Genomic DNA, 26,738 nt, shown 5'->3' on the forward strand with positions numbered 1-26,738 from the left:
ATGGAGAGATTGACAATGAGAGACAACGGCACTGCAGTGAAATGTATGGTGTTCAGCGGAGCCACGTCAGTTACTGGAAATACTACCAGTGGCGTGTTACTTGTTCATCGTGACGAAGTAACCACAGATGAGGTATCGACATCTCAAATGGCAGTGACCACTTCCCATCCACCTACCAGATACCCTGCAATCAGCAGCACCGATTCCGTACCGAGAGATCGACCGTACCGACAGTCTACAACATCTGCACCCGATACCCCATCCACTCTACCGACCAAGAAGCAAGATCCCGATCCTGACAGTAAGAACCCTTCTTCAGGATCTACGGACTCTACAGTCATCTTAGTAGGGTGGCCCACTAGCTGCTGTCGCCATCTTGCTGCTCATCGCGTCACTCCTGTACATTATCGTGACGAAAAGAAGATCCAAAGCCAATCCTAATTCAACCCGTGATAGTTCAAACAGCTCCAGATGAAGATGCAAATGCGTATGAGGAAATGGAAACCCAACTACACGGGCAAGCTGCTTCTACTGGACATAAAGAAACCTCACCATCCAGCTACCAAGATCTGATATTCAAGTAGTCTATGACCCTTTTAAAAACCACGGCTTCGGCTTTTGATTCGGCTCAGGCTAGCTTGGCCCCGCGGTTGTTTGGACAATTGCGCATGCATTGCGTACACGCGCCAGGGTCTCAGACTAGAGCACGGAGCCTGAAGCCGAATCCAAAGCAGAAGCCGCGGTTTCGAAAAGGGCATGTGTTCTTTAAATGGACGTCATCTTTTGCACGTTTGAAGGAATAAATCGTTCAAGCAATTGTATAGTTTAACGTCTGCAATTCCTATATCCTTGACTTTATCCAAGAGTTTGAAATAATATGTATTTATCCGGAGGATTGCGCTGATATAATTGTATAACCGATGAGCTTCAAAACTGAAATTAATATTCAAGAAATCACCACAATACAAGGAAGGACAATTAATGACTAAAATTGGTGACAGTAATACTTATTTTTAATAGGACAATGAACCATTGAATATAATAACATTGGGATATCAAGCATTTTGTTGAAATTGTTTGTACATTGCAGTTCCCGCTGACTCAGCGCGTAGTTTCTAGTGTCTACCATCCTTTTATTACAATTTTTCTAATGCAAGTTTACTCCACAAGACTTACTTTTTAATAAATAAATAGTAAACTGGCGGGATACAACCACGTGTTAATCTCTGAAAAGAGCCGGTTTGGTCACGACGTTTCGATACTACACACTGCTCGTCTTCAAAAGAATCAAGTTGTACGATCTTGTGTTATATAATTAAGGGTTTTCTAATTAACCTCAGAATATTATGATTTGACGTTTTAATGTAATACCGTAATCACCATTGTTTAATTAATCCCCAGTTAATAAATGCGCCATAATTGCTTTTTTGAGATTATTGTAGAATGGCTACTTCAGGGGGCTATAATTGTAATGATCGGCTGTTAACCCAAATTAAATGCCATCAGGGCAAATGTTCATAGAGCTGCTTAGGCATAACTTAATTATTGATTAAAGGCAGTGGACACCTTTGGTATTGTCAAAGACCAGCCCTCTCACATTGGCCGTCCAAGTTACGAGAGAATAATGGAAGAAAATTCCCGTGTTGCACAAGTTGTACGGTGCTTCCAGATGCTTGATTTCTAGACCTCAATTCTAAAACTGAGGTCTCGAAATCAAATTCGTGGACAATAACTTCTTTCTCGAAAACTATGTCACTTCAGAGGGAGCCGTTTCTCACAATGTTTTATACTATCAACCTCTTCCCATTAACAAGTAAGGTTTTATGATAATAATTATTTTGAGTAATTACCAATAGTGTCCACTGCCTTTAATACTTTGAAGTTCACTGCTGTAAGAAGAAATACCAGTCACAAATTGTACTTTTTAATTTGGCGGGTAACCTTATTCTGGTAAGCTGCTGAACTATTTTTTTTTTCTGCTGGAGCAGATCGATGAAATTGGGATCAGGGCGCATAAAGAGCCAATAATTAATTCACACGACGGCTCTTGGAGTAGAGCGCCCTCTATTGTCGGTAACAGAAAACCGTGGGTTAGCTTAAAAGATGGCGGCGCCCTTAAACCGAATTTGATTGCCAACAACAACCTACTGTACATTCACATTGGACTGCAGCAATAGCCACATTATCTGAAATTGTGGTTAATCTACAGATACGTTCCCCTGTAGACCACACCTCAGTGGAAACATGAACTCAGGCAAGTAAATAGATTAGAAGTGAATTATTCCTCGTAAGAACTCTTTGAAAGTTTGAATTAATTGTCACGATCGATTGTTGACTGTTGACGTTGTCATGGTCATGACATAATATGATGATAATGGCATGATTGATGATGGTTGTTGAATTGAAATTTGAACACTGTTGAATGGAATTTACTTTATTTTTCCTCCACTTCAAGTTCACACTTCCATCCACCAGATCAAAATAAATTAATTTCTTTCTAAAGTCATCAATCAATACAACACAGACCCAGTGTTGAGTGTAACTGGGGCGCTGTATTCCTTTTTTTAGAAATTTTGACATTATTGGTCATTGTACGTGTATTTGTACTATTGTTTGTAGGCCTAAGCCTATTCGGATAACTTTCCGTATGGCGCCACCACTTTTTCACTCATTTTTACAAAAAGGGATATCTTATTATTGAGGTAAATTAGATACTATTATTCTATACCGAATGAAAAAGTGGTGGCGCCATACGGAAACCTTTCCGCCTATTTTTCCGCCTTTTTCGAAATTAATGTTAAAATTTCGAAAAAGGAATCAGTGCCCCAGTTAATACATCCGTTTCCCTGCCACCACTTTTCATGCAGAAAATTGTAATTTTTGACGATGTTTTTTAATTTCACTCAACAAAAAGGAAATACAAGCATTATGAATGTATATTGAGTAGGTTGGGGAAAGCTTTAGTTGTACAGTACACAGGAAACTTCAGTTTTGGCTGGCTAACGGTCATAAAACTTTCACTCATCAACGCTGATTTTAAAAAAACGTAAAGCGTTAAGAAGGCCCTAAATAATTATGTGACCCCTACATAAGGCTCACAGGGGAGCCTTATAGTTTCTAGAAGTAGGCCTACATTATCTCATTGAGGTAGGCCTAATTAGACTTGATATTATTTCATATTGAATGAAAAAGTGGTGGCGTGTGATACAGAAACTTTTCCCTATACAATCATCTAGGCCTACAAGTCAACTCTTCTACCCTTTCTACTGAACACAGACTCAGAACACGGTCCAAGTTTTTCACTGATCAAATTGAGATACAAAAAACCTAAAGTTTATTCTGGCTTTTAAATAAAGAATTAAAAACAAAATTAAGGAACATTGAAAAATGTACCAATACGATCGAGTGACTCAATCGCTCAACGTTTTGTGTAACTGTAAAATATGTAGACCATGGATATATCCAAGTAGGAACCTTCAGCTTTTCAGTTTCAGGAGGTGAAATAATTTTTTAATGGAAAACCAACTTTTCATGCTGAGATGCTTCCCAAGTTATTATGAAACACCCCCCAAAAAGTTCACACTAAAACAGAAATAAATATATTCTAGGCATTGCATGGCAAGCCGACTACCTTGCTCTAGTCATCGTCAGGAGACTGGAGTTAATAACTTGACATTAATCAATGTGATCACTTTCTTCTTTTGCAGCTTGTGGGTTTGAAAGCAGAGTTATTCCTGAAACAAGAGGCACTCGGCAAAGAACAACTTCAAGAGAACTCTACTACAGTCAAGGCTAAACCTGTTCCTAAGGTAGGCTGGACCTTGGATGAACTGAAATGAGACTCTGTCTGAAAAGGTGGTTATTTACTATGTTCACCTATGTTTGACACCCCCATGGAAGTGTCGTGGCCAAGCGGTACAGAGCACTGAATTCAAACTTTGTTGTTTCTGATCAGCAGAGTGTGGGTTTGAATCCCTAGCCGTAACAAGACACTTCACCATTGCTTCGTCCTTCGAAAGGGGCGTAAAGCACTTGTCGCACTTTTTTATCGCAAATAATATGAGTAAAACCTGAGTCACAAAAATTATCTTCGTCTCAGTGAAAATTATTTCAGCATGTAAGAACGTATTAAAAACCAGTTATGATAAAAATGCAATTTTGCTGTAAAAAGTATTAAAATACTTTTTACGGCAAAAACTGAGACAAACATTATTTTTTTGTGGCATTGTTTTACTCATTTCTCTAAAACTGCAGAACCTCAGCAAGTTAGTAATTATTTTAAGGAAATCTTTCTACTATCATTATCTTCAAACGGTGTATGTAAGTTAATCTAAATCTGTGGATTTCGTGTTTTGTGTTACAAAAAGTACCGAGACCCTTTAAGCAATCAAACTCAAGTTAAAGGCAGTGGACACTATTGGTAATTACTCAAAATAACTATTAGCGTAAAACCTCTCTTGGTGACGAGTAATGGGGAGAGGTTGATGGTATAAAACATTGTGAGAAATGGCTCACTCTGAAATGCCATAGTTTTCGAGAAAGAAGTAATTTTCCACGAATTTGATTTCGAGACCTCAAGTTTAGAACTTGAGGTCTCAAAATCAACTATCTAAATGCACACAACTTCGTGTGACAAGGGTGTTTTTTCTTTCATTATTATCTCGCAACTTCGACGACCGATTGATATCAAATTTTCACAGGTTTGAAATTTTATGCATGTTGAGATACACCAACTGTGAAGGCTAGTTTTTGACAATTGCCAATAGTGTCCACTGTCTTTAACATTTCAAGTTCCAATCAAAATTATTCAAAACTTTACCCTGTCAGTTTCCTTGTGGTTATTGGTTTTTTTTTTTTTTTTACAGAAAGCAAGTATCTGGACCAAGAAGAATGACGGAGTTCAGTCCCGAGCTGAGAAGGATAAAGTCCTTACAGCAGAAGAAGAAAATGCATTGGATAAATCAAGGTAAATAATGTAAGATGCATGTTTCACTCCCTAAAAAAGTTTTGAAGGTAGTGCATTTTGCTCCACCAGCCATGCTCCTAGTGGATGATCCTTACAGACTTTGAAGGGGGTAACCCTGTTTCAGCCCTAGGAGTAGGTGGCTCCTAGTGGTTGACACCCATGCCTACATCCTTAGGGACTGTGAAGGGGGTAACCCTGTTTCAGCCCTAGGAGTAGGTGGCTCCTAGTGGATGATACCCATGCTTACATCCTTAGGGACTGTGAAGGGGGTAACCCTGTTTCAGCCCTAGGAGTAGGTGGCTCCTAGTGGATGATACCCATGCCTACATCCTTACAGACTGTGAAGGGGGTAACCCTGTTTCAGCCCTAGGAGTAGGTGGCTTCTAGTGGATGATACCCATGCCTACATCCTTAGGGACTGTGAAGGGGTAACCCTGTTTCAGCCCAAGGAGTAGGTGGCTTCTAGTGGATGATACCCATGCCTACATCCTTAGGGACTGTGAAGGGGGTAACCCTGTTTCAGCCCCAGGAGTAGGTGGCTTCTAGTGGATGATACCCATGCCTACATCCTTAGGGACTGTGAAGGGGGTAACCCTGTTTCAGCCCCAGGAGTAGGTGGCTCCTAGTGGATGATACCCATGCCTACATCCTTAGGGACTGTGAAGGGGTAACCCTGTTTCAGCCCAAGGAGTAGGTGGCTTCTAGTGGATGATACCCATGCCTACATCCTTAGGGACTGTGAAGGGGTAACCCTGTTTCAGCCCTAGGAGTAGGTGGCTCCTAGTGGATGATACCCATGCCTACATCCTTACAGACTGTGAAGGGGGTAAGTCTGTTTCAGCCCTAGGAGTAGGTGGCTCCTAGTGGATGGTACCCATGCCTACATCCTTATGGACTGTGAAGTGGGTTTCCTGTTTCAAAACAGCTAAAACTTAAAGTCACCTGGAAAAATATTTTTTTTTCTCCAAACATAAGAGTATAATGTTGATAAACAATAACATATTTTTTTTAGTAATTGTTTGTCACGATTTATATGTTAAAAAAATAGATAAAGTTGTTTATGGGGTGACTCCGCCTACCCCTTTTGTGACGTCAATCGAGGCAGACCTTGCCTTGATCGAACATCGAACACATGTGGAAGTACATGCAAGTCCTAGTCGTGAGTTTGTACGTTTTGAAAAAAAGTTTTTTCTTGCATTTTTCCGGCAATGCCGACCAGGTGTATTGCTGCTAAATGCAGTAAAACAACTTTAAATGGGGTCAGTTTGCAAAGTGGTCGGTCCATTGTCTTTTTTCAGCGCTGTGCAGCGAACACTTCGAACCGTCGTGCTTCGAATCCGGAAAACAATACACCACACATTTGACATGAAAAGAAAAGGTATTCTGAAACATGACACCATCCCAACAATTTTTCTTGCTAGTGGGACGTCGAAGAAGGTACCTGAAAGACGTGATGAACTTAAAGGAGCATTTGCCTGATGAGAAAACAATTTGGGTAATGTTTCAACTTTGAGGGCATGTTTTTAGCTTACACCAATCGTCAAGCGCCAAGCTATCTTGTGTTGGCACTGCATGCCATTGTCCGTGCAGGGTAATCCGAGTGGACTGTCCGCACAGCAGCCATAGTGCGTGCAGACATGGTTCGTGACCATAGTTCTGTACGTATGCATCATACCGATCAGGTACCCAGTATACGAGGCCAGACTACACATTTTCTCTTCAACTATCGTGCCTCGATTGACGTCATGGACAGCGCCCTCTCGGGTCGGGCCTAACTCTTGAAAAATAAAAGTAAAACAAATTTTTGGAACCTTAGTCAACTATTTGTTCATATTCTACTCATCAAAACACATATTTTGATTGTTGACAAAAGCTTTATTTTGAATAAAAATACCACTTCCAGGTGACTTTAAGAAAAGTTTGTTTTAACTATAATAGGGCCTATATTCCAGGTTTTGCATCGGAGATAAATAATATAATTTGTTTACACCGATGTGTATGAAAGCACTGTATACTCAGTACTTTCCCGAGTTATACATGTGTCTGCTCTAGCAATGCAAAGGTCATGGGTTCAAATCCCACCTGAGTGATTTGCCTGTGATAGTTCTGATAAAACAGTGAGTATACAATGCCCAACACACATCTGTGTTAAAGACTCTGGACACTATCGGGTATTGTCAAAGACTAGTCTTCACATTTGGTGTATCTCAACATATGCATAAAGTAACAAACCTGTGAAAATTTGAGCTCAATCGGTCGTTGAAGTTGCGGGATATTAATGAAAGAAAATACACCCTTGTCGCACCATGGTCACACGAAGTTGTGTGCTTTGAGATGCATGATTTTGAGACGTCCAATTCTAAATCTGAGGTCTCAAAATCAAATTCGTGGAAAATTACTTCTTTCTCCAAAACTGCGTCACTTCAGAGGGAGCTGTTTCTCACAATATTTTATACTATCAACCTCTCCCCATTACTCGTAATCAAGAAAGGTTTTATGATAATAATTATTTTGAGTAATTACCAAACTGCCTTTAAAGGAACGTTACAGAAATGGTAAGAAACAAATATCGTGAAGATCACAGATTTACATAAAACTTACACGGTCTAATGATGATGATAGTAGAAAACATCCCTTGAAATATTTCTGTCTGAAATGTCATATTTGATGAGAAATAAATATTCTAACTTTGCGTTTGGAGTTTATCGCTCAGTGAGCGTTTAATTCATTTTAATTTTGGCATCGATGCAATGCAAAATTTGTAATCGGTTTTTCACTATTCTCTCGTGACCCAGATGGCCGATTGATCTCAAACTTCTACAGGTTTGTCAGTTTATGTATTGATGGTGGATTACATAAAGTGCTTACACTGCCAGCAACTGTTCTGTTAGCAAAAACCAATTCTGTAATGTTCCTTCCCAAAAGAAGTAAATACCAGGTAACGATAGTATGTTTTAGTGTTTCAAGACTTGATTTTTTTGTTGTGTTTTCAGGGCAGCCTTAGAGGCCAAGTTAAAGCTCTAGGAGGAGATGTCAAAAGGAGCCATTCTGACAGCAGGTAAAGAGTTGTGCCCTTACGCTTATTTTCCTAAAGGGTTAAACAGAACCTGTGACTGTTTTTTTTAACCATCAACTTTCTCTACTGATTCCAAGCAGACCTACACATGTATGAGCCCATCTTTAAAGGAACACGTTGCCTTGGATCAGGCCAGTTGGCCATTTATGGGAATCAAATTTTTGACTCCCTTAATTAGGTTGCTGACCGTGTTTTAGTCCACGGCATACAAGGAAAACACTTTCGAGGCATGTTTGTGTGGATCATTATATTCAACTTTTAAAATATCTTTCTAATCAAATGCATTTCATTGTCCGATCCAAGGTCAACGTTTTCCTTTAAAGCCATTGGACCCTTTCGGTAAACAGTATTGCCCAAGGCCCACACTTCGTGTATCACAACTTCTATATCAAATAACAAACCGGCACGTTAATCCGGAGGTCGTTGGTTCGAATCCCACTCTAGTCAATTCTTTGTTCAACCCCAAAAATCATTTACAAATTTACCCAGTCAGTTTCCCTTGTGGTTAAATAACAAACCTGTGAAAATTTAGGCTCAATCGGTCATCGGAGTCGGGAGAAAATAACGGGAAAACCCACCCTTGTATCCGCGCGTTTCGCCGTGTCAGACATGTGTTTAAAATAAATCCGTAATTCTCGCTATCGAGAATTGATATTGTTTTTACTTTTTTCTCAAAAATTAAAGCATTTCATGGAAGAATATTTCAAGAGAAGTCTTTTACCACTACCTTCTGTAAACCCTGTAAGTTATTTGTAAATCTGTTAACTTTTTTTGTTTCATTACCGAAAGGGTCCAATGGCTTTAAAGGATTTGGGTACCTTTTCAAAATGTCCATAGATTTACATTAAACTTACAGGGTTTGAAGATAATGATAGTGGAAAGCTTCCCTTCAAATATTACTTACTGAGGTGCTGTAGTTTTTGAGAAATGAGTAAAACAATGTCATGAAAATACGTTTGTAAATGATTAAAATAATTTTCGTCTCATGAGACGAAAATTATTTTCATGACATTGTTTTACTTAATTCTCAAAAACAACAGCACTTCAGCACGTAATATTTTCAGGGAAGCTTTATACTATCATCATCTTCAAACTGTATAAGTTTAGTGTAAATCTGTGGACATTGTGTTTTTTGTCCTACAAGAGTAACATATAGTCTAGACCAGATTTAAAAAAAAACTTCGAGCGGCATTTTTGAGTAAAAGTTGGTAACATACCTGATTTAACTAAGTATCATGATTTTGTCCATATGTTAACTTACTATTTTCATTTTTGGGGGGGTTTAAGACTTTTCTTGAAGTTGGTTTTAAAAGTTTAAACTCTTGTTGTTCTTCCCAAATAAAATATTGCTGGAAAAGCAAAGTAAGAGTCTGGTGTACTTGGCCAAAATTGAAACAGTCTTTTGACTTAAGCTTTTTTGTTTAGCAAAACAATTTGCCTCAGTTTGTACTCCAAACTATGATTGCTAATATCGAAGATACGCACACCTTTCATGAATGATTCATTGCTGGGAACCGTCCTAGCTGACACACAAAAATAAAGTAGGAGTCTATACTTGTGGATTGAGCGGTAATAATGAATAAAGAGATATTTGTTTTTTCCTTGTTCTTCACAGCCAGCTGAAAAGAGAGGGGTGGATTGTTTTATCAATGGAGGGGATACATATGTTGTTGTCCTTTGTTTCGAATCTTACTATCGTCTTCTTGTGTACAATTTGTCCGTGTGTGTTCAAACGCGACTAACAATGCGTTATACTGCCAACAAACAAACAAACTGGAATTTATTTTTTCAATTGTTAGCCTACAACAGTTAGATTGGTTCGTCAACTGTGGAGAATACTTTCTAAAACGGGGGAGGATTGTAATCGAAAAATGAGTTACTTTAAAATCCTCTAAAATCAAATTTTTTGACTGGTAAGATAATTTCAAGCCATGAGTGTGAACACTAAAAGCTAACCTATGCAATTTGGTTGTAGATCTATCCAGTACAATCAAAAGTTTGTTACGGATACCTGACCTGCACCTGGTTACCTGCCCTGTGTGGTATCCTGACAACATTAATATGGAACCACAGCAGAACCTGACTATTTTTCACGTGAAAAGTCCGTCATCTGCTAGGTTTTCTGTATTGTTTTAAATTTGATTTTTCAGGGTGAAGGACCAAAAATTAGCCTAGGTAGCCACCATTTTCGGATTCAGCACCCCCAAATTAGTTAAATCAGGTATGTTACCAACTTTTTCTAAAAAATGACGCTCACTTCCTTAACTATATAGCCCTTTTTGGGAATCTGGTCTAGACTAATAGACCCTTTAAAGGATTAAAAATAGAACACTGTAACCAAGTCTTTATTTATTTTGGTTTACACCAGCGGGACTTGAACCTGTGACCTCTGAATTAACTTCCCGTCTTGGTTCAGGGCAAGCTTTTGTATAGCAACCTCCAGTTGAGCAAACTCCCGTACCATTGTGCCATGCACTCTCATTGAATGTTGGGCCATTCTGGACTGAAATTTTTGCCAAAGGACACTAAAAATGGAAACAAGGTCGTCGGAATGGGTTTTTTTTACTTGGTGTTTATCTTGGTGTCTGGAGCATTAACAATCGTTTTATCCAGAGGATTTTTGTAAAATTAGTAAATACAAAACTAAGTATCATGATTTGTTTTTCTTTTTTCAAATCGGTTGTATTTGCGCTTATTGACTCGCAATTCCCGAGTATCGACCCGAACCCTGCATCTCTTACTAACTATGCAAACACTTGCCCTGAAACATTTGATGTAGCAACTGTCTCAATTGTCATAGAACTTTCAATTTAAGAAAACACCTTGTGGCTAAGCATGTCATTGTACCAGACATTGTTCAAATCTAACTTTCAAATGGCTGATCACTAATACTGAAGTCATCTTGTCACATTCCGTCTTACCCAGGGGACGATGTTGCAGATCACTTCCTGGTGGACTATGAGAAGAAGGCCATCAGTGACATGAAGGAGAAGAGAAGACTCGAGGAGGAGGAAGAGGAGGCAGCAAGGGCGGGGCCAGAGTATGAGATGGGGCTACGGATGTACCTGGCCCAGTCGACCCTCAAGACCAATGGTAAGGAAATTCATCTAGAGGGGGGGGGGGGGGGGGGGGGGGGTGGGGGAGGTGAAAAGAGGAGGCAGCAAGGGCGGGGCCAGAGTATGAGATGGGGGCCACGGATGTACCTGGCCCTGTCAACCCTCTAGATCAATGGTAAGGAAGTCATCCAGGGAGGGGAAGGGGGAAAACAGGAGGCAGCAAGGGCGGGGCTGGAGTATGAGATGGGGGCCTCAGATGTACCTGGCCCTGTCAATCCTCTAGACCAATGGTAAGGAAGTCATCCAGGGAGGGGGAGGGGGAAAACAGGAGGCAGAAAGGGCGGGGCTGGAGTATGAGATGGGGGCCACGGATGTACCTGGCCCTGTCAATCCTCTAGACCAATGGTAAGGAAATCATCCAGGGAGGGGGAGGGGAAAACAGGAGGCAGAAAGGGCGGGGCTGGAGTATGAGATTGGGGCCACGGATGTATGTGGCCCTGTCAATCCTCTAGACCAATGGTAAGGAAGTCATCCATGGAGGGGGAGGGGGAAAACAGGAGGCAGTAAGGGCGGGGCTGGAGTATGAGATGGGGGCCACTGATGTACCTGGCCCTGTCAACCCTCTAGACCAATGGTAAGGAAGTCATCACGGGAGGGTGAGGGGGAAAACAGGAGGCAGAAAGGGCGGGGCTGGAGTATGAGATGGGGGCCACGGATGTACCTGGCCCTGTCAACCCTCTAGATCAATGGTGAGGAAGTCATCCAGGGAGGGGGAGGGGGAAAACAGGAGGCAGAAAGGGCGGGGCTGGAGTATGAGATGGGGGCCTCAGATGTACCTGGCCCTGTCAATCCTCTAGACCAATGGTAAGGAAGTCATCCAGGGAGGGGGAGGGGGAAAACAGGAGGCAGAAAGGGCGGGCTGGAGTATGAGATGGGGGCCACGGATGTACCTGGCCCTGTCAATCCTCTAGACCAATGGTAAGGAAGTCATCCAGGGAGGGGGAGGGGGAAAACAGGATGCAGAAAGGGCGGGGCTGGAGTATGAGATGGGGGCCACGGATGTACCTGGCCCTGTCAATCCTCTAGACCAATGGTAAGGAAGTCATCCAGGGAGGGGGAGGGGGAAAACAGGAGGCAGAAAGGGCGGGGCTGGAGTATGAGATTGGGGCCACGGATGTATGTGGCCCTGTCAATCCTCTAGACCAATGGTAAGGAAGTCATCCAGGGAGGGGGAGGGGGAAAACAGGAGGCAGTAAGGGCGGGGCTAGAGTATGAGATGGGGGCCACTGATGTACCTGGCCCTGTCAACCCTCTAGACCAATGGTAAGGAAGTCATCACGGGAGGGGGAGGGGGAAAACAGGAGGCAGAAAGGGCGGGGCTGGAGTATGAGATGGGGGCCACGGATGTACCTGGCCCTGTCAACCCTCTAGATCAATGGTAAGGAAGTCGTCCAGGGAGGGGAAGGGGGAAAACAGGAGGCAGAAAGGGCGGGGCTGGAGTATGAGATGGGGGCCTCAGATGTACCTGGCCCTGTCAATCCTCTAGACCAATGGTGAGGAAATCATTCGAGGGGAAAATCGAGCTAAAAATCCCATCTCATTTGCTGCTTATTTTTGCTTTGTAGAAAATGTTTAGGTGCTTTGTCCACTTAAAGGCAGTATTTGTACTTTCGGCAATCCTCAGCTGGTCATAAACACTGGTCATTATCAACCATTCATAAATACCCCAGACAGTTTCTCTACTCCTATTGGTGGAGAGTGCGTCTCGTGGGGGTGTTTAAACGGTTGATAAAGACACAGCTGAAGCTGTTTAAGACTGGCTGGCTTCCGCATGTCGGGCGCGCGCGCGCCAGATTATCACGCGGAACGTAAATCATAGCTATACAGCGCGTAATATATGTAAGCGCGCGCGTAATCTTTTTATAAGCACGCGCGCGTACACACAACCCACGCGCATCAAACAGATTCTTCACAAAGTTTTTGAAAAAAATATTTCAAACCTCGAATTTTCAATTGTCAAAGTGTCTATAATTGTATTTTGTTTAAAGTTTTTTAACAAAAGGGCAATATGAATGGGAATAAAAGAATAGTGACTCGTTCTTAAACGTCCGTTAAAAACCTTGCAGGGTCGTTGCCGTGCGATAAAGGCCCTCGCTTTCGGCTCGGGCCTTTATCACATGGCAACGACCCTGCCGGTTTAAACCGGCCGTTTAATAACTCGTCGCTACACTTTTATTCCCTTATTTAAACACCCCGCACGTGACGCGCTCTCCACCAATAGGAGTAGAGAAACTGTCCAGAGTATTTATGAATCTACATTTGAAGTCTGTACTTTCCTTGTTTTTCTCTTCTTCTCAGAATGGATTTTGTGGACACCTTAGGACGATCCAGACGCTGTATGAAGAAAGATCTTCCTGAGCTCATCAACATTGATAAACGTCTTAATCCTCAGGCATTTAGGTAAGTCCAGATTATCACCAGATATAAATGATTGGTCTCCGCGCTCGCTATTTGATTCATAGTTTGTAAAAGCACACAATTTGTGTAACATTTTGGTTTGTTTGTTTGTTTGTTTGTTTTTTTATTTCCAAATATCACTATAAATAATTATGAAACATACAAGAAATAAGAACAACGAGTGATAAGAGGAGGGCACCAGGAAAAAGCCTAGGCTTGTACAGAGCCTGGACCCTTTATAATATAAATTAATAGGTTATAGTTTATAGCAATAACAATATTGATTATTGAAATTAAGGTACGGTGAAAGGTATAGTGCATACAGCAAAAAAAAACACAAAGCAATGATTGTTTGTAATTAAACTGTTTCGAAAAAAATTTGTTTGCTATGCAGCCATAAATACATATTGAGATTGATAACAAAAAGGAAAATTAACAGAACATTATTTAGGAAATTACAAAAACTTGATAATTTGGAATGGATAATCATGGTACGCGTGTAGTTACAGGTGGTGTCATTTTAGACGATACTGGTTATAAGTAGGTTTTTCATGTATTTTTTGAAGCTGTGCACAGTTCTAAATGAAGGTATTGGGGTGAGCTGATTCCAGAGTAGGGGGCCTTGATGTCTGACTGTTTTCATAAATAAAGTGGTCCGAGCCTTTCCAATATGAATTTTAGTAGCTGATCTAGTGTTATGTGGATGGATGTCAATATTTCGTGTAAAGAGGAGTCTTATGTTACCTGGTAACAAGTTAAATTCAAACTTAAACATAAGGACCCCAAGATGATATTTATACAGTTTAAAAATATCGAGTGTTTTAAATTGCTTGAAAAGGGGTGCAGTGTGCTCTCTAAAGCTAGAATTGGCTATAACTCTCAAGGATTTCTTCTGTACGATTAATAGCTTGTTCAGGTAGAAGCATGAGTATTTCCCCAGGCTAGAATCCCGTATTGAAAGTGGGGCAATGCCAGCGTATTATAAATAGAGAAAAGCACATTTCTAGGCAGAATATTTTTAAGTTTACGTAGAACACCCATAACTTGGGAAACTGATGTGTGAATCTTTTGGCAGTGAGACTTCCATGTAAGGTTGCTGTCAATTATAACACCTAGAAATCTAAAAGAATTAACTTGGCTTATTTTAGAGTTGTTTATATAAATATTGATGTTGTCATCTTTACATATATTTGAAAATAACATAAAGCAAGTTTTCTTTTCATTAATTGATAGTTTGTTACATTTAAACCACAATGAAACCTTATGCAGTTCTGAGTTCATTACTGAAACTGCCTCCTTTAAGTTACTATGACTAAAGAAAACATTGGTGTCATCGGCAAAAAGAATAAAGGATAACAATTTCGAAGAATTACAGATATCGTTTATATATAAGAGAAAGAGTATTGGACCTAGAATTGAACCTTGAGGTACGCCACATTTAATAGTTTTAGATGTAGAGTCATAATCTTTCCAATGAACGAATTGTTTCCTATCAGAGAGATAGCTTTTGAACCAGTCCAAGGCCTTTCCCCTAATTCCATACCTCTCAAGCTTTGAAAGTAAGATAACATGATCAATAGTGTCGAATGCCTTTGAAAGGTCCAAGAACAACCCTATAGTGTGGTTACATTTATCAATAGACGAACTGATTTTGTCAACAAGGTCTATTAGTGCCGTTTGGGTTGAGAAGTTAGCACGGAAACCATACTGGGAGTTATGCAGAATATTATACTTAGTTATAAAGGTATTAAGACGATTAGCAACCAAGCGCTCAAGCAATTTGGAGAGACATGGTAATATAGAAATAGGTCGGTAGTTGCATATTAATTTAGGGTCACCATTTTTATACAAAGGAATAACCTTAGCCTTCTTAAAATCATTCTCTGATTTCCTGTGGTGAGCAAGCACAGGAAATCAGAGAAACAGAGCGCCCGCTAGCGTTCGTTCATTACAAGCGTGTACAGTTTTTGCCGTGCATAATCGGAACGTTGGTTGTGTGTGACCACGCAACACCAATGGTCTAGGAACCTAGACTACAGATTTACATCAAACTGACCCTGTTTGAAGCTAATGACAGTAGCAAGCTTCCCTTAAAATATTACTTACTGAGGTGCTATAGTTTTTGAGAAATTAGTAAAACAATGTCATGAAAAAACGTTTTTACATTCTAAAATAATTTTTGTCTCATGATCACTGAGACAAAAATTATTTTCATGACATTGTGTTACTCATTTCTCAAAAACTGCAGCACCTCAGCAAGTAATATTTTCAGGGTAGCTTTCTACTATCATTATCTTCAAACTGTAAATTTGGTGTAAATCTGTAGACATTGTGTTTTTATCCTACAAAAAGTACATAGACCCTTTAAAGGATTGGGAAAGAGGAGACTGTTAAATCAGCCATGATGGGAAGAATACTGCCCTCTGGTGGCGGATGGGGATGAGATAATAAGCTTCACTTTAATACCTTTTTTTGTTTTGCATATCTTAGGGAGAAGGACGACAAAGAGAAAGCTATGAAGCAAGAAACACTGCCAGATCTTCTCTCTAGAGGCATGCATCGGAAGATGATGAGGAAGAAATGGGAGGCTGAGGAGGAAGAAATGAGGAGCCGAGGTCCTGGGCCTCTTCACTACCAGAACCTCAAGTTTGATGGTAAGGTGTAAGATAGGGTTCTTAAAGGCACTGGACACCTTTGGTAATTGTTAAAGACCAGTCTTCTCACTTGTTGTATCTCAACATATGCATAAAATAACAAACCTGTGAAAATTTGAGCTCAATAGGTCGTCGCAGTTGCCAGATAAGAATGAAAGAAAAAACGCCTTTGTCGCATAAGTTGTGTGCTTTCAGATGCTTGATTTCGAGACCTCAAATTCTAAATCTTAGGTCTCGAAATGAAATTTCTTGAAGACTACTCAACTTCAGAGGGAGCCGTTTCTCACAAAGTTGTATACTATCAACCTTTACCCATTTCTCTTTACCAAGTGAGGTTTTATGCTAATAATTATTTTGAGTAATTATGAATAGTGTTTTAAACACCCTTTGAATGCCCCAGGCGGCCCTCATGCCTTCCTTTTGTTACGCAACACCAGGCGGTTTCTCTGACTCCACTCACACCTGTGTACTCACTGCATGCACTCCCTCTCTCATTTATATTTTTAGGACTCACTCCTGGATGAGGCAGTAGGTTAAAGCCATTGGACCCTTTCGGTACAGATACAAAAATTAAAGTTCACAGATTTTCAAATAACTGACAGGGTTTACAGAAGGTAGTGGTGAGAGACTTTTCTTGAAATATTTTTCCATGAAATGCTTTACTTTTTCACTTGAGAAAACAGTAAAACAGTATCAATTCTCAATAACGAGAATTACTGATTTATTTTAAACACATGTCGTGACACGGCGAAACAGGCGGATACAAGGGTGGGTTTTCTCGTTATTTTCTCCCGACTTCGATGACCGATTGAGCCTAAATTTTCACAGGGTTTGTTATTTGATATCGAAGTTGTGATACACGCAGTGTGGGCCTTGGACAATACTGTTTACCAAAAGGGTCCAATGGCTTTCAGGCAGTGTACACTATTGGTAATTACTCAAAATAATTATTGGCATCAAACCTTTCTTGGTGACGAGTAATAGGGAGAGGTTGATGGTATAAATCATTGTGAGAAACGTCTCCCTCTGAAGAGCCATAGTTTTCGAGAAAGAAGTAATTTTCCACGAATTTGATTTTGAGACCTCAGGTTTAGAACTTGAGGTCTCAACCATCATATGTTGAGGTTCACCATCTGTGAAGGCTAGTCTTTGACAATTACCAATAGTGTGCAACGCTTTAACCATCACCAGAATGTGTGTATAATGAGTGCCACATAGCGACTTTTATCTGTTAGAGAGGACAATTCAATTCAGCACTTACATTACTTTATTGGGACTCTTGGTGCTGTGGTGTACTGGGCCTAATTTCATAGAGCTGCTAAGCACAAAAATTTGCTTAGCATGAAATTTCTTCCTTTATAAAAACAGGATTACCAACCAAATTTCCACATGATTTTCAGGATAAGCAAACAACAGCTGAATACCAGTAACAAGAAATATACAACAATGGAAATTTGGTTGGTAATCCTGTTTTTATCAAGGAAAAAATTTCATGCTAAGCAAATTTGTGTGCTTATAGCAGCTCTATAAAATTTGGCCCTGTTTGGCAGAGAATCGGGCAAGTCGGGCTATGGTTTTCCTTTAAAGCTAACCCAGTCGGCCATTTTGTGGAATCAAGAGTTCCGTGTTAGTTCACGACATACATGTATAAGGAAAACCGCAATTTTAGTGTTAAAGAAAGAGAAACAATTTGTGTATTTTGTTTTCCGTCTTAAAGACTCTGGACACTATTCGCAATGGTCAAAGACCAGTCTTCTCACTTGGTGTATCTCAACATATGCATAAAATAACAAACCTGTGTAAATTTTAGCTCAATAGGTCGTCGAAGTTGCCAGATAATAATGACAGAAAAAATGCTTTTGTCGCATAAGTTGTGTGCTTTCAGATGCTTGATTTCGAGACCTCAAATTCTAAATCTGAGGTCTCGATATCAAATTCGTGGAAAGTTACTTCTTTCCGGAAAACTACTTTACTTCAGAGGGAGCTGTTTCTCGCAGTGTTTTATACTATCAACCTCTACCCATTACTCTTTACCAAGTAAGGATTTATGCTAATAATTATTTTGAGTAGGTCTCAAGGGTTGGGAACGGTAGGAATATTTCAATTTGACAAAGACCACTCTATTGGGCGCCTGCCCGTATTCACTCATGTAGGATTCCTTTTTTACTTGAGCATAATGATTCAGTCTAGTCAGTAGATCGTTCTTGTGGTTTAAAGGGTCTATGTAACTTTTGTAGGACAAAAAACACAATGTCCACAGATTTACACTAAACTTACACAGTTTGAAGATAATGATAGTAGAAAGCTTCCATGAAAATATTATGTGCTGAGGTGCTGTAGTGTTTGGGAAATGAGTAAAACAATGTCACAAAAATTATTTGAATTATTTACAAACGTATTTTCATGACATTGTTTTACTCATTTCTCCAAAACTACAGCACCTCAGTAAGTAATATTTGAAGGGGTAAGGTTTTCACTATTATTATCTTCAAAATCTTCAATACCCAAATCTTTTAATGGGTTGCGATCATGTGCCCACGGGAATGTTATTTCGGAACACGCAAGATTTGTTGTGTTTTTTTTGTATTGCCCGGATTTCCAAAGAGGATAATTTTAAACAAAATGTTTCAGCATATTCTAAAAAATATTACCATAGGTTAGCTCAATAAATTTTTGAGACGGTGAACAAAAGCCACATTTTCTCAATAGATAAAAATAAGTCTCGAGGTACATTTCTTGAGAACAGTCAATTTCTCTACTGGGTTAGAAATCATTGTTTCATTATGACAAAACAAATTAAAAAATACAAACTTGTTCTGCAAAGTGATCACTGAAAGGTGGTTAAAGGGAAGGTACACGTTTGGTAATTACTCAAAACAAATATTAACTCAAAAACTGACTTGGTGATGAGCATTGGAGAGCTGTTGATAGTATAAAACATTGTGGGAAACGACTCCCTCTGAAGTAGCGTAGTTTTTTGAGAAAGAGGTAATTTCTCACTAAAATATTAAAAGACTTCTAGCTAGAAGTCTTTTATTCCCATCTGAAAGCACACAAATTCGTCCAACAAGGGTGTTGTTTCTTTCATCATTTTCTCGCAACTTCGTTGACCGATTGAGCCCAAATTTTCACAAGCTTGTTATTTTATGCTTTTGTTGGGATACACCAAGTGAGAAGACTGTTCTTTGACAATTAACAAATGTGTACCTTCCCTTTAAAGGCAGTGGACACTGTTGGAATTGTTGATTGTATAAAACATTATGAGAAACGGCTCCCTCTGAAGTAACGTAGTTTTTGAGAATTTTTTTTTCCATGAGTTTGATTTCGAGACCTCATATTAGATTTTGAGGTCTCAAAATCAAGCATCTGAAAGCACCCAATTTTGTGTGACAAGGGTGTTTTCTGTCATTATTATCTTGCAACTTCGATGACCAATTGAGCTCAAATTTTAACATGTGTTATTTGAGATACACTCAGTGAGAAGACTGGTCTTTGACAAACACCAAAAGTGTCCAGAGTCTTTAATGCCAGTTTTGTTTCTGTTCAGATGTGAGAGAGATGGGTGTCGGCTGCTTTGACTTCTCAAAGGATGAGGGAGAGAGACAGAGTCAGATGGAGATGTTGAGTCATCTTAGAGACGAGGTAAGAAGATAACATGATTTTTGTGTTGATTAAGGGCAGTGGACACTATTGGTAATTGTCAAAGACTAGCCTTCACAGTTGGTGTATCTCAACATATACATAAAATAACAAACCTGTGAAAATTTGAGCTCAATCCGTCATCAAACTTGCGAGATATGAATGAAAGAAAAAAACACCCTTGTCCCACGAAGTTGTGTGCGTTTAGATGGTTGATTTCGAGACCTCAAGTTCTAAATCTGAGGTCTCAAAATCAAATTCGTGGAAAATTACTTCTTTCTCGGACACTATGGCACTTCAGAGGGTGCCGTTTCTCACAATGTTTTATACCATCAACCTCTCCCTATTACTTGTCACCAAGAGAGGTTTTATGCTAACAATTATGTTGAGTAATTACCAATAGTGTCCACTGCCTTTAAAGACCAGCATTCTCACTTGGTGTATCCCAACATTTGCATACAATAACAAACCTGTGAAAATTTGGGCTCAGTTGGTCTTCGAAGTTACAAGAAAATAATGAAAGAAAAAACACTCTTGTTGCACAACTTTGTGTGCTTTCAGTTGCATAACCTCTTTCTCAAAAACTACGTTACTTCAGAGGAAAACTATGGGAAAACAGTTGAGGAGATGTTTTCTCTGCAACCTTACTAGTTTGTACAGTACTTGTAGTTTAGCACTTGGATAAGCATAGCCTGAACATCTGACGCCACACTTCGTGGCTCGAAAATAACACCAGAGACCGGCATCAAAAACTGGCGTGTGTTTTGACTTTTGTACTCATTAATTTCACATAGAGATACGCAGTCAAATTCCATTGCGGACTTGACAGTAGTGTACTGTTTGGGCATAATGGGTGCACGTTTATCCAATATCATTGTATCCAATGGAATCACTGGATCTAGCGGCATGGACCTGAAAGACAGACCCCCAGTCTAGGATAGGCATCACAACCAGCCCTCAACCCACAACCCGCATAATAATAATAATAATAATAATAACCCGTTTTTATATATCGCTTCTCACACCCGGAGGGCGTCCCAAAGCGCTTCACATTATTACCATGGTCACTGGGCCTTAAATCACTCCTTAAACCATCTCAGCTCCCTGGTGGGGAGTATGCAGCCTGTGCAACATCAATATGCGCTACTCGGTTAAATCAATCACAAGAACCATCTCTGCCCTCATAGGTCCCCATTTACCCCTGGGTGGAGAGAAGCAATTATAGTTAAGTGTCTTGCTAAGTGTCTTGCTCAAGTGTCACGACCGGGATTCGACCCACACTCTGCTGAACAGAAGCATCAGAGCTCTTATCCGCTCGGCCATGACACCCATACATGTATATCAAAACCCATAACCCACCTCGACAACCCAACAACCTACAGCAACAAAATTCCAAAGTACAACTCACTACCAACACCTCAGAACCCACAACCCTTCTCTTGCAACTTCGATGAGTAATTGAGTCCAAACATTCACAGACTTGTTATTTTATGCATATGTTGGGATACACCAAGTGAGAAGACGGGTCTTTGACAATTACCAATAGTGTCCAGTACCATGGTTAGTTTTGCGATAGCACCATGTTTAAATAAGGGAATCAATGTGTGGTGAAGAGGTTTCCAACTAGTGGTTTAATCCCAACGAGGCTTGGTTCTTGATAATTTTACCGAGACGAAGTCGAGGTAAATTATAGAGAACCAGGCCTCGGCGGGTTTAAACCACTAGTTGAAAACCTATTCAACACACTTTGATTCCCATTCATAAATACCTTTTCGGTCAAAAACATCATCACTTTTTTGTCAAAAAGTAAAACAAATGCAAAAATTATAATTTTTAAAAGATTTCTTTCAACACAACACCCCTCTAGCTATGAAATGGTAAAGCCCTCCGCCCCCCTCGGGTAAACAACTCTTTATAAGGGAATGTTGTGCGCGTCGTGCGTATCGCGTGATGTAGCACATCTGTTTCAGCCATTGTTCTCTACCAATAGGAGTGAAGAAACTGCCTTATAAGAACAGGTGCAAGGTCGCGTGTCACGCCCATGAATTAACACTTTTTACCGGTCATAAACAAAGGTTTATACACACCAACGTGACGCGCTCTCCACCAATAGGAATAGCAAAACTGTCTGAGGTATTTATGAATCTCTTTTTGAGTAGAGTTGGTTCTGAGAAGAACCGTTGGTTGACAACTCAACGATTGTCAACCACCAGTTCTTTTCAAAACTACTACTCTCAGTGAGATTTACACAAGCCTCCCCTCATGGAATAAAAATTGTGATGCGATCTAAACCCATCACAAGGTGATGAAAATATTCATTTCTGAGTTAATTTATATACATGAAATTTAAGGGGACACTCCACTCTTTTCGTATCTACCTCTACCTCCATGGTAGGACCAAGGGTGGATTTCACAAAGAGTTAAGACTTGTCTTATCTCACGTTAGGACGAGTTACTTGTCAGTTTGTAATATCTTCTAGGACTATAGTCCTAAGTTAGGAATAGTCCTAACCCCTTTGTGAAATTGACCCAGTTGGCCTTGGTTTGAGAAATCAAGCTTTAAAGTTCCAAATGCACATTGATACAGATGTTTTTCAAGAATACAGTTGGAATATCGTTTTGTGCAATCGTTTCTTTTTTCAGACGCTTGGTCAGAGAACCAAGAGTGACCAGCTTAAAGCGAAACGCAAAGCGGCCCTCAAGGCCCGACTAGATAAAGTGAAGCAGCGTAACCGAGCCAAGGGGGAGATAGTTGAGGAGGAGGGCGATAAGGACCATCAGGAGGAGGAGGAAGATGCGAGGATGAAGGAGGAGTCAGAGTCAGCGAGACGAAGACAGAAGGAGGAGGATGAGAAGAGATTAGCAGAGAGGCTGAGCAAGACGGCGCCGGCGAGACCTTGGGATATTGGAAAAGGTAGGGTACCCTTCTTCATCTTCTTGTTCTTTTTTAGGGCGTTTGTGTCGTTGGCTTGATGCGGAAGGCTCTAGCAAAGTATTAGACTCGAAGTACATTAAAGCCATGTTCCCATTGGACTTTTCCTTCAGCTGTCACGTGGAAATTTACCGTGACTGGCTTTTGCGTAATTCTACAGTGCGTTCCCACCTAGACTTATATTCCGCAGCGTTTGCAAAGTTTTTTTACAGCGTGGTCGCGGTAGGTTTACAGCAAGGAGCTGTTCCTGTTGCTCTTTCTAGATAAGTTACAGTGGCTGTGCGGAAGTCTTCTGCGCCCTCTTTCCGCTTGTTAGTTTTACATCACAGTTGCGGTAAATTGACAGGGTCAGTTTACCATGCGTCCCCTTGGATTGTATTGTCATTCTACAGAGAAGTTGCGGTACTTAAACCAAAAACAGTCCATTTGGGAACACGTTTTTGTAAACATACATCAATTTTTCGCTATCTTTGTGAGGACTTTCCTTTGTCCCTCTAACTAAACACTCTCCATAAGAGCATGAGAAAATGTGAGGATGTAAAAATACAAAGGAGTCCAGTGCGAGGACAGCATTGCTTGTTTTGAGTTCCTTTGTTCTACTGTCCCCTCTCTTCCGATGAAACCATGTCATCGAATTCAATGAATTCAAACTCTGGTGTTTCTGATCAGCAGAGTGTGGGTTCGAATCCCCAGCCGTGACACTTGTGTCCTTAAGCAAGACACTTACCCATTGCTTCGTCCTTCGGATGGGACGTAAAGCCGTTGGTCCCATGTGTTGTGTAATGCATGTAAAAGAACCTAGTGCACTTATCGAAAAGAGAAGGGGTTCGCCCCGATGTTCCTGGCTGTGGTTGCTTAATGCGCCGTAGCACCTTGTAAACCCTTATAAGGTGCTAACTAATTGGGTCTCAACATTCATCACTGCAATAGCCTATCTTTCTGAAAGTTTGTATATACTCAGCGCCTTGAGTACCTCGTTAGGTAGATACGTGCGCTATATAAGACTTCGATATTATTATTATTATTATTATGTATTGTATGTTGATAAACCTTGTAAACATGGTAAAAGAAGAACATGCACTAAACCTTGTGGAGAGTTAGGATTTCAGAGTCTTGTTGTGATTAAAGGGGCTGTTTCATGATCAAAGCAGATCTGTGGCTGTACATAGTATCATGAACTCTCACCTGCATGTTTGCGTGTACTCGCCTTAGATATGATACCGAGGGAGGGCACATGTGTGACCTGTCACAACAAAATGAGCTAAAATTCGGAATTTAAAACAAATTAGCTATTCACATTTCTGAATTCTGCAGATTAATAGCTTTCCAATGGTATACAATACTTGGGGTAACAATAATCCTCCAAGTCGACAGAGCTTGTGGAAACAAGAGAGGTCTCACTTATCTATAGAGAAAGATTTGACTTTGACCGTCTGTAATGGGAAATGGCACAATGCGACTTATAGCTCATTTCGTTGTGACAGGTCACATATATGTACAGTAATTCATGAATCCGTTTAAAGCTACAGGCCTGTTGAGTATAACACAGCCCCTTGGAACCTAACCTTCCTAAAACCTTCTACATCCTCTTTGCTGAAATAAACGATTCAGAAGGACTTTACACCGCAATAACAATATTGTACCAGGGCTGTGTTTTGAGAACGTTGCATGGAGGGACGTCTCGTCTTCTTGGTCACGTTGCATGCTGAACCAAATTGTTAGTCCAAATGTAGCACATATCAATGCGCAGTTCAATCTGGCACCGCGTGTGCGCACATGTTTTTGTTTTTAAAGGCAGTGGACACTATTGGCAATTACTCAAAATAATTACTATTATAAAACCTTACTTGATTACGAGTAATGGGGAGAGGTTGATAGTATAAAACATTGTGAGAAACAGCTCCCTCTGAAGTGACGTAGTTTTTGAGAAAGAAGTAATTTTCCGCGAGTTTGATTTCGGGACCTCAGATTTAGAATTTGTGGTCTCGAAATCAAGCATCTGAAAGCACACAACTTGGTGTGACCATGGTGCGACAAGGGTGTGTTTTTCTCTCATTAATATCTCGCAACTTTGACGATAGATTGAGCTGAAATTTTCACAGGTTTGTTATTTTATGCATTATAATGTTGAGATACACCAACTGTGAAGACTAGTCTTTGACAGTTATCAATAGTGTTTAGTGTCTTTAAAATGGCTGCAAATTACTAGTATATATAGGTTTGCGGTAACACCATGTGTGTATCTGCTTGCCGGTTAGAGTTTGTTCTTAGAGAACTGTCTTGCTTAATTCTACTTCCGTGGAGTAGATTGATCGGGAGACTTCTCAGTTCAATCTGGCACCGTGTGTGCGCACATGTTTTTGTTTTTAGCAAAATGGCTTCATAAGTACTCGCAACACAAATCAGGTATCAGTTGCAATCGCCAAAACGCACCCCTGATGTCAACTGAAGATATTGAAGACTTTGTTAAACTTTTATAATCAGGTAGCTGTCATTTAAAACTAACAATTTGTTTACAATTCTTATTTATAAACAGAAGAGTCGCAATGGGACAGGGTGAAGAAGCAAGTACATGAAGAGCGCCCTCAAGAGTTTGCTCCTCCACAGCAGTACAACTGGATGATGCCATCGATGAGACAAACTCCAAAGAAGAAGAGCAAGTTTGCGTCCACAGAAAGTTGCGACGACACGCCTTAACACGTCAAAACAGCCGCAGGAGTTCGCTCCTCCTAGTAATTCTGCAAAGTGGAACATGAGAAAGGGTTTGTCTGCAAGTACTTCGTTAGAGGCCAAGAAATCTAAGGATCAAGGCAGCAGGCTGGGGAATCGAACCAAGAACCGCAAAGAACTGTAGAAGATTTCTGCCGTGGAGGTACCCTGATCGTCTGACGTCATTCTTCAAGGCTCGTGAATAACACCAGAGAGCGGCCAAAAACCGGCGTGTAGTTGACCTCTGACCTCTGTCGTTTCACATATAGATACGCAGTCAAATTACATTGCGGGCTTGAGAGCAGTGACTATTTGGACATTATGTCACTGCATGTGCATTGTATCCAATGGGAATCACTGGATCTAGCGGCAGCGACCTGTCTTTATCCTTGCGGATAAAGACAGGGGCCCAGTCTACCGTGGAGGGATCGGAGCTAAGGTAGTTAGTGCGGACTCTATAGCACAAGCTTTGTTTTTCTTCCGTAGTAAGGCAAAGAAGTAGGACTCAATAGAGGCCACAATTTGACAATATTTGATTAAAGGAAAACACTTGTCGAGAAGTAACACTGAATTTTCAGGTTGTATTATTAAAACCTCAGAAATTTACAAAGGGTTCCCCCATGGCAGATTCTTTTCCAAAGTGTAAGTCTATGTTTATTGAGGGCAAAAATTGACAAAATCTCAAACATATTTATCAATTTTGGGCTAAAAATTGAAGGAAAACAAATCACAAGGGGTCATAAGTCCAGTTGTTTTATCAAATTTTAGCCCAACATTAAAAAAATCGACAAGGGGTAAAGTCCTGTTGTTTTATCTTGATAACTTAGCCTTGTAAATTTTTCGCTTTAAAAAAATCATAAGGCCTTGTAATCTTTTCGCTCAAAAATAAAATAACAAGGCTATTTATATATAGCCTTGCAAATAAAAGCAGAGTCTTTCTCGAAGGCTTAATTACTATAATTCGGCCAACTAAAAAAATAAGTAAAAAAAACATAACGTGGAAGCATGTTGTGATTGTTGTTATTTGTATATTATTGTTACGCAATAAACCAGTCGGGCGTGACCGGTGGCTGGGCAGCATCCTGCGGCCTGGCCATGCGGCAGTCCGTTGCCCACCAGTCTTCGTCGTTGTGGTATAATTCTTAGCTCTCGTGTCGACCAGTCCAACGGGACTCTAAAAAAATCATAAGGCTATAGCTTTGTTAACTTTTCGCTCGAAAAATATCATAAGGCCTTGTGAATTTTTTGC

At 40.3% G+C, this 26,738-nt stretch overlaps 1 pseudogene; it reads left to right on the forward strand.

Annotated features, from left to right (window-relative positions):
• On the forward strand, positions 1-25,737 carry LOC117290481 (annotated as a pseudogene).
• The last annotated feature ends 1,001 nt before the right edge of the window (positions 25,738-26,738 follow it).

The sequence above is a fragment of the Asterias rubens genome, chromosome 5, assembly GCF_902459465.1.
Source record: "Asterias rubens chromosome 5, eAstRub1.3, whole genome shotgun sequence".
NCBI classification, from domain to species: Eukaryota; Metazoa; Echinodermata; class Asteroidea; order Forcipulatida; family Asteriidae; genus Asterias; species Asterias rubens.